This window comes from Pistacia vera, unplaced genomic scaffold (genome assembly GCF_008641045.1).
Source record: "Pistacia vera cultivar Batoury unplaced genomic scaffold, PisVer_v2 Contig1226, whole genome shotgun sequence".
Classification (NCBI taxonomy): domain Eukaryota; kingdom Viridiplantae; phylum Streptophyta; class Magnoliopsida; order Sapindales; family Anacardiaceae; genus Pistacia; species Pistacia vera.
This window is the reverse complement of record NW_022195278.1, coordinates 1-10,024: the sequence shown is the minus strand read 5'-3', so window position 1 is coordinate 10,024 and position 10,024 is coordinate 1. Positions and strand designations below refer to the sequence as shown.

Here is a 10,024-nt window from a genome sequence, read left to right as displayed (position 1 = left end):
ATAACTTAAAATACTTGTAATCAAATCCTAAGAGAAATCAAAGAATCATGTGACTTTCATTAATTGATGTGAGTTGGTGGTGGCAGGATCTTTGTACCGGTGTAGTTATTTTGCTGATTAGCGATGGTAAAAGTTCGCATTTGTTAGTCTTCAGTGAAGATCTGTTCTTTATATATCTTTTGTCGCCTATCCTATTTAATGCAGGGTGAGTTTGTTGTGTTATTGCCTTCAACTCATATGCAAAGTATATTTGTTCTTTGGCTTCCTTTTTACTATCCTGTTATTTATGGTTGTTTAAGTTTTAAATTCAACATATAAAGTCATGCATAATACTAGTAAACTTTGATTAGAGGGGATAAACTGTTATGTAGAATAGATGGATTTAATAATTTGTTCCGGTTTCTATGGATTATTTTCGGGTTTGTTTAAGACGATTGATGGGTTATACTACTGTGTTCCATTTTTATTACTAATGGATAATTGCCAAATGCTAAGCTAATTTGTTTCTGATTCCATAAGTTAATGCAATGTATTGTCATATTGCTTGGCGTATTATCTTTTTGTAAGACGTAAAATATACATGAATTCCAATCATATTGTAACTATCAAACTTACTGATAGTAAACTTTTGTTTTGGGTCCAATAGCAGATGACTTGCCTTTTTTTATAAATGTTTGTATAATTCAAGTTTCTGATTTGGATTCTGGAAACATTTTCCTTTGTTATGTCAGACAATGTAGACTTGGGGACTGCGTGTGGAAAAATTTTCAGAGTTTGCTGCCTAAGCATCATCGGTCCAGTGGATGGCAATAGCACTTCAGAAACAGCTGCCAATAAATTTCAAGAATTGATTAATAACCTTGATGTTGTTGTACCAGAGGTACTCTCTTCAGTTATTTTTACCTGATCATATAAGTAATGTTGATAGAAGATCCAGATAATTATGTCAGAGGTACTCCTTTAATTTTTGTACATATTTCTTGAGATATGTTAAATTCCACCAATAGTGCAACATTACTTTATGAATGCAGGAGTTGAAGGGATTGGAAATGTTCGTGCTGTGCAACTCATCTCTAAATTTGGTATGTTAATTCATCATTTAGGATGTTTTCTTGTTTGATGTGAACTAAAGTATACATGAAGTTGCATTCTTTATGTTATGAAATTCATTAATTTTTTGTTAGCATCTAGAAATTTGAAGATGAATACACCCTTATAGCATGTTTTTATTGTAAAATCTTGTTTTCTATATGCCTAACTATGATAATAAAAATTTAGGGTTTAGGGTTTAAAATTCTTTTCTTGTTTTGGTAAGGAAGATCGGAAAAAAAAATACATTTAAACCTAAACATACAAAAGTTGCTGATATTTAGTTTTTCCTCAATTGCAAATTGGGGCACCCTTACTACTATACGTTTATAACTTGATGTATTCTTGAGCATCAGTCCCAACTACTTGATGCCAAATTCATTCTTATCTATCTCTTCCCAATTAAAAGTTCTTATTCTTGATATCTGACATGTTATATCTTCGCTTGAATGGCAGGCACATTGGAGAACTTGTTGAAATGTGTTGATCAAGTTGAAGGAGAACGTATTAGAGAGGTAGAATTTACCAGTTACAACATAAATCATAAACTTTTTCTTCTTATTCTCTTCCCTAGTTGGTTAGCCGGTGTAAATTAGGTTAATAGATGGAGCTTGTTGGCTCTAATCTGGTTTGGACCATATGCCCTCAGTTTAGGCCTTTGTAGTGGGACTGAAATTAATCAGTTTACAAAGGTCACCCATGATATGTTAACTTAGCATTCTAAGGAATAAAATTTGTTTCATTTTCATTCTATATATCTCAACTGGCTGAAAAGTCTTTGCATTTCTTTCTATTTTTCTTTTTTAATAAGATGGTTTGTAGATGTTTTTCTGCAATCTTTATTTTTCATGTGCACTTGCAATGTTGTAGAGAGCTATTTACTATAAAAAATAATTGTCTTCCTAATACTCTTTTTATCTCTTGCAGACCTTGATAACTCATGCTGATCAAGCTATCCTAAGCAAGAACGTGGTATTGTTGTCTACCTTTATCTTTGCTTGTTAAAACTATATATTCTTCCCATTAATTATATTGAATTCATAATTATCTGGATGGCAATAGCATTTCATAGTTCTTTTTTATGTGTGTTTTAGTCATTTACCTTAAGAATTCATTATACAATAAACAAGTGCTAAAAAATATCTGTAAAATATTATACAGAATATGAAAGGAGAATATTTGACAAAAGGGAATGGGATCATCAAAATCAGAAAATAGATTTGAGGGGAGTAGAATCCATGTGGACAAGTGATTAAAGCCGGATATTTTATTTGTAATCAATTAACATCTGAATGAAAGAAACTTAGCCATTATGATGGTTTTGGATGTTAAGTGTGAAGGCTGGAAATAACAAAAATATGTGCTCCTTAAGCTAAGTGCTGCTTTAAAAGGTGCTACTGAAGAGTTGTTGGTTGAAATGTTTTGATTTTGTGCACTAGTGATGATATCAGGGGTGGACTAGGAATCAGTTAAAACAATAAAACTGGAAAGGGTTCTAAGTAGTTGTGTTCAATTATGAATTGATGTTATCCACCATCTTTAATATATACAGTTATTTAATATTTGAATTATAAAATGTCATTGGCAAGTATGAAGGGAGAAGTGTAAACTAGCAAACTGGTGAAGAATGTGACTCCTGTTTTACTTTATGCTTACTGCATGGTTTAGAGGCAGAATTTAAGTGCATATGGATGGGCTATGCATTCATTTGACATGTTAGTTATATTATCATTGTTATTTGTTATTAGTATAGGGTCACATTTAAGCTGGGATGGCTAATATCATTTTATATAGTAATCTTTTATCATACTTTTTTCCATGATCCTTTCCCTCAAGTACAAAATAGACTCCCTCACAACCGAGAGCCTTTTTTAAAACCCAAGACTCTCATATTATCTTGCTGTTTGCAAAGTTGCTTTGTCTTTAAGACCAAGGAGCCATAGACCTCTTCTTTTAATTGAATTTGATTGTCTTTTTATGGTTGCAAAAATGTTATTCAATCTTCCTTATAAGACAAGGACCACATGGAGAAGGCAAAGAGGTGCGAATTTGTACAGGGACTGATGTTATCCACCATCTTCTATGAAGTTGGAGGAGAATGGGCGATGTACATATCAAACTTTTTTTAATTATTGATGTTTTAGTGATGTCAAAGCGTCAATGAGGGAAAAAAAAATATGTATCAAACTTTTAATTATTGATGCACTAATGACATGGGTCTTTTATTCCTGTATATATACTATTGTTCAATTTCATTTACTAAATTAATGAAAGATTGTTGAATGTTTATATTTATCATTGAATTGTGATAATTGTTGTTGGTTGAGGAATATTATGAAGAATTTCATTGCATTATTCTATTATTTAATTGGTAATAATCAGGAAAATAAACTAATTACAAAATAAAAATATTTATAAAAAAATTTACAAAAAAAAAATTCTTGACAGTTTTAAAACTATCAAGGATGAAAAATTATTATTAACAATATTTAATTATTATTCAATTTAAAAAAAAAAAAAACACTTAAAATTAGGCCAAATCTTTGACGAGTTATAACTGTCAAGAATCTGTCAAGAGATTCTTAACAGTTCGAAAACTGTCACGACCATTTTGTTAGAGTAGGTGCACTCGAGCTAATCAATTATTGTAGAATTAACTTTTTGTAATAATGTTTATTAATCAATAAAAGGTAATTTTCTTCTATATCATGTAAATCATAATTGTGTGTATTGATATATGTTCTTAATTAGGATGATAGAATCGTGACGAGGGTATCAAGTGTTTCAAATCTTGATAGTGAGAACTCTATGATCACATATGGTGGTCATTTTAGAAATGTCCGTAGCCACAATATTATTTGACCAAGGACACAGATAATACAATAAGGCTATCATAGTGTTGAACAATCTTGTCGAAAGGTAGTGACTGATCTCACTTGTCAATGTTGTTTGCCGACAACTTGGTGCAACACATGGGTGCTTGTTGTAGGCAAGTTCACTAGACAGACCCACCAAAGGATTCCATACAGATGGTAACTCTAATATCTATGAAATAAATCCTCCAACGAATGATGGTACATGTATCTTTAGACTTGAGATTATCGGAGCGCCTTATACACCGATTGATGTAGTTTGACACTGGCCCAACGTAGTTCTATTCAGAGCTATCAATATGGTAATGATTGGCTGCATTGAGAAGTGTATCAAGACTATGGTGGATTAACAAAGGATTCATCACTCCCGGGTACGGGAGAAGTTTATCTCACTGCGCAATTCAATAAATGGCAATGACACCAAATCTGTGGCCACAGTGGGATTGAGTTGTTGCTCAATCTAATTTATTTATCCGATCATTGGTCTAGTAGATGAATACAAAGATATCGAGAATAACTGAGGTTGACACTATTTATGTACCTCAACCTCGATGAGATAACGTACGATAAAAGGATTTGATTGCACGGTAACCATATCGTTGATAGGTAGCTATTTCGCTGAATCCGAATCTATCGAGTGGCCATGATGCCTTGCTAGGGACCAATCTAGGTCTGTGTGTAGTGAGACGATTAATTGTTGTTAATCGTAATACTACTCAATATCGATATGATAAGGAGCCTACAGTTCACACACTTGAAAGATAATTTAAGAATCAATTTGTGAAAGGGGTATTTTCGTCTTTTATGACGAAATGGTATTTTGGTAATCTCACAATGCAATTAAATTTGCTGAGATTGTTGTTTGTATTTAATTTAATATTAAAATTAAAATTAGTGAGATTATATGTAAATATATGTGCACATATATTTAAATAGATTATTATTATTAATTAAATGTTAATATATTTTTATATATTAATTGATTTTAATTATAATAAACAATTAATTAAATTTAAAATACCATTAATGGGGTGTTTGGTTGCAAGGGTGTATTAGGGTTGGAGCCCATGGCTATTCATAAGTGGAATAGGGTTTTAATTGTTGCACTATGTAAGTGCAATTTAAATTAAAATAACATAATTTTTTATCATTCAAAACCCTAGCCACTTATCCCACTCTCCCTCTCACGTTCTTCTTCATTGAGTGGAGAAGAAAAAAAATTTCTTCTTGATTCTTGAAGCCATTAAGTGGATCTAGCAAATCCCTTTTTGGTTCTTCGGATTGTCTTCGTGTGGATCAACGTTTGTGCAGTTTTACATTAAATTGAAAGCGAAATCGAATCAAAGACTACTAAAGGAGACTCCAAACGTACGTAAGTGAATCTGAATCCTTGTATGGATTTGCTGTTAATTTGATATTATACAGATTTTATAATATATGCAAACAATATAATCGATACCCTGATTTTTGGGATTGAATAATTGATCGATTTGTTTTAAAACTCTGATTTTTCGTTGCGCAAATCTTATAAGGTATCAGAGCCTTGGGTATCAGAGTATATTGTTTAATCTATGTTTGATAACATGTTATAGTGTAAACTAATTTTTTAAATCTGTAAAATTTAGTGTTTAATGCATGATTTGTATGATTAATTGGTTAATTGATGTGTTGATGAATGATTCTTGGTTGGTTGATGTCCTAGTCAAATATTGTGCATTCGATTTGATTTGGATTCATGTTGTTACGCGAAAAACTAGAAAAAAAAAATGAACTACCTTATTACTGGTCTGCACCGATCACTGCGGTGAAATAAACCTTCGCCGCAGCGACGAGCTCTGTTGACTGGAGCAGCGCTTAAAAATCAGTGCTCGCCAGGGTGATGGAAATCGTCGCCACATCAAAATAAAACTTTACCATGGCGATCGAGCTTCTGGAGCGGCGTTGAAAATCAACGCTCACCATGGCAATCACAAGTTTGGTGAATGATCTCCGTAACGAGCGAGCTTCTGGAGCTCGCTAATCATTCACACTCACCGCAGACCGTGGTATTTTTTACATTCACCACGACGATTGTGGATCGCGGTTTTTACGCGATGGGACCAAAGTGTAGTTTTTCCAAAAACCTTTAAGCCAATAATTATTCTGCACATCTAAGAGGGTAATTTAATAATTTCACCCACCTAATTCAAAATGTTTATTTTGAATGTATGCAATGTACTTGTTTGAAAATTGCATGGTGCCCGATATATGAGCCTTAGACCTATGGTTTGTTTATTTAATTTTGGGTTTGTTTATTTAATTTTGGAATAAATAGGACCTGCTACCTACCTCTAAACTCTTTATGTACTTCTTCCTCACATCTTACTTCTCTCCTATGTAACGCGAGGTTTTTGATTTATTGATGTAAATTAGAATAGGATTTACTTTTTATAAATTCCTTTTGTAACGATCATGATGAAGAAATGAAGCAGCGATGAAGAGGCAAACTTTAAAACCCAAGGTTTGTTTTGACCCTAGGTTGACCTACCAATTCCTTTAGGCTCGAAGAAATTGGTTTTAGTTGGGTCATGTACTGGCACGTTTATATTTTGCTTAGAATGCAAGCTAAGGTTGAATGTTTAATAACATGCCGATCAATGTCATTTTAACAAAGATAATAAATTAGTGAGGCGCAAAATAAAACCCCTCAAATAAAGGATATTTAGTCATTAAAACGCCTTCCATCACCATGTCTTTAATCAAACCACTGTTCGTTGGAACCTTATTCGCCAAAGCGAAGGGTACACTTCTACTAGTGGGAGGTTAAAGTTCATTGGAGTTTTCCTTAATGGTGATGGGTCAACTTAAAATAACATGTTTTGCTTGTTCGTCAAAGCGAAGATTGATAAGCACGTCATAGGCATAGTAGATAAGTACACTTGTGTGTACGTGGTGACATGTAGTGTCCACTCTAATAATACTGAGAATCACACTTGAGGACAATGGCTTCGATCATTGTATTGTGTGATTGGTTTGTTGGCTTACTTCACATTTGAGGTTGGTAGTGGGAGCTATCAACTGGTGTGGATTAAGTTTGTTGGCCTATCTAATCAGCCTATGTTGGCTTGTTCGCCAAAGCGAATGTTTGAAATGGGCTAGATGGGATCTCAGTCCACTAGGAAAGCCAACAGGCTTTCCCGAGTTAATAGTGAGGGCTATTGGTTTGAGAAAAATAGTGGGAACGATTTTAATAAAATACCTTATTAAATAATAATGAACATTATAATAATTTTTGCTTATTTTGTTCTTGTAGATTCACTTAAATTGAGCAATATGATCCCATCATCACTATGACAAATCATCGAACTGGGAAACAAATGGAATGGTGAGAATTTCGTTGACTGGTATAGAAGTATAAACAATATACTTCAGTCAAGCGATAGATTATATACCATTGAGCAAGCTTTGTCACCAGAGCTTACTAATAGTTCTATCCATCAAATTGGGTATGTATATATGAAGCATATACATGATGCAAAAGCATAAATGACAAGATACATTGTGCTTGCATCACTGCGACAGTAGTGCCAGAATATGTACTAAGCTTTTATTCTTTATTTTCTTCAGAGAAATGAGAAGCATATGGTGTCTTGGTCATTGTTTAGATGCAAGATGGAAGAGGGTACCAAAATTGGCGATCATATACTCAAGTTGACCGAGTATATGAACAAGCTTGAGATTTTGGGATATAGACTTAATGAGGGTTTAGCAATAGACCTAACATTACAATCTTTACCAGATTCTTACTCTCAAATTGTCTATGACTTCATTGAGGATGATAAGAAGAATACCCTTTCTGAGTTTATGGATATGTTGAAGGCTACTGAATCAGGTATGAAAATGTCAGAAACATTGATGTTGGTTTAAGCTAACTCAAGTGAGAAGGAAAAGGCTTAAAAGTTGTTGGAAGAAACTATTGTAGATAGGAAGGGTGTTTGTCCTCACTATGGGAATCCGAGCCACTAGAGGAAGCATTGCAAGGCCTTCCTAGCAAAAAGGAAGAAGAATGTTACTTCTTCATCAGGTACGTTCTTGATTGAAATTAACTTCTCCCATCAACATCTTGGGTCATTGACACAAGATGAGTTACTCACATTTATTTTAATGTGTAGAGACTACGACATAGTAGATTGCTCGCCGAGGGAGAGGTGGACCTACCAGTTGGAAATGGAGCACATGATGTTGCATTAGCTGTAGGATCTTATTGTTTGATTTTGCTTACGAGCTTGTTACTTGGAACTTATAGATTGTTATGATATTCGTTCAGTTTCTAGAAATAATTTTTCTGTGCCCACTTTGGATAAGAATATTGCTTTACTAATGGATTGTTGTCTTTTAGTATAAATAATATTTTTTATGGAACTGTTCCATAATAATATGTTCTTAAAATTGACAATAAGGATAATTTCAAAATAACAAATATGCCAAGTGTGGCAAGTTGAGTTAAACATACCTAAAGGAATGTGGGACAGTATCAAAACTCACCTCTCCGAATACACCCCAACATAATGGTGTATCTGAAATAAGGATTAGGACCTTACTTGATATGGTTAAGTCCATGATGAGTTTTAGTGATCTACCTGCATCATTCTGAGGTTATGCCCTAGAGACTACGACTCACATACTAAAATGTGTGCCGTCAAAGTCTATAGATAAGACTCTATATGAACTATGGAGTGGGCGAAAGCCCAACTTGTCTTATCTAAGGATTTGGGGTTGTGAAGCTTATGTCAAGAAATTGACTTCGAACAATCTGGGCCCGAAATCTTACAAATGGATAGTTGTGGGGTATCTTAAGGAGACCAAAGGATATTATTTCTACCATTCAGAAAAGTGCAAGTTTTTTGTCGCTCATACTGGTGTCTTCTTAAAAAGGGAATTTTTCTTAAGAAGTACTAATGGGAGAAAAGTAGAACCTGATGAAGTTCTACAGCCACAAGATACATTAGACGAAAGACGGGAGGATGTGCCATAAGAAGTGGTTGAACATCGTGAGAAGGTTACTCCACACTCTTTGGATCAAAGTAAACCATCTCAAGTAGCACAGGAGCTATGTAGGTCTGGGAGAGTACGTCATGAGCCCGAGAGATATGGTTTCCTTGTGATTCAGCATGGCGATATACTGCTCTACCAAGACAACGAATCCAGGACCTACGAAGACGCTATATCGGATCTGGATTCCATAAAATGGCTTAAAGCCATGAAATCTGAGATTGTCTCCATGAACCAGAACCAGTTATGGTCTTTGGTGGATCCACCTGAAGGGGTAGAACCTATAGGGTGTAAATGGGTCTCCAAGAAGAAGACTGACATGAATGGCAAGGTGCATACCTATAAGGCACGACTAGTTGCCAAAGATTTCAAACAAATTCATGGTATTAACTATGAAGAAACTTTTCTGTCGGTTGCCATGATTAAGTCTATCCAAATTATGCTTGCAATTGTTGCATATCACAACTGTGAGATTTGGCAAATGGATGTTAAAATGGCTTTCCTGAACGAAAACCTTGAATAGGATGTGTATGTGACACAACCCAATAGTTTAGTTCTTGATAGATAAGCTGATAAGATATGCAAGTAGCAGAGGTCCATTTATGGACTCAAGCAAGCTTCAAGGACTTAGAACATTCATTTTGATAAAGCTGTAAAAGAATTCGGCTTTATCTAGAACGAAGATGAGCCTTGTGTTTACAAGAAGGTAAGTGGGAGCGTAGTGGCATTCTTGGTTTGTATGTCGACGACATACTTCTCATTTGGAAATGACATACTAAACTTGCAGTTGGTAAAGACTTGGTTATCCAAGTGCTTCTCCATGAAGGACTTAGGAAAAGTAGCCTACAACCTCGGAATTAAGATCTATCGTGATAGATCTTGTACGTAGGGGTGAGCGGTTCCGGGTACCCTGCATTTTCCGGGGGAACCGGAACCGGAACCGCATAATGCAGGTTCCCAAAAAAAGGAACCGGAACCGGAACCGCACAGTGCAGGTTCTTCAATTCAAGGAACCGGAACCTAAAATGCAG

General features: G+C 34.6%; 1 long non-coding RNA gene across 1 annotated transcript; it reads left to right on the top strand.

Moving 5' to 3' along the window:
• The first annotated feature begins 954 nt into the window (after positions 1 to 954).
• Positions 955 to 2,065, top strand: LOC116116004. Its single transcript, XR_004125760.1, has 3 exons — positions 955 to 1,082; positions 1,546 to 1,604; positions 2,017 to 2,065. It is a non-coding gene; the product is annotated as an uncharacterized LOC116116004 (long non-coding RNA).
• The last annotated feature ends 7,959 nt before the right edge of the window (positions 2,066 to 10,024 follow it).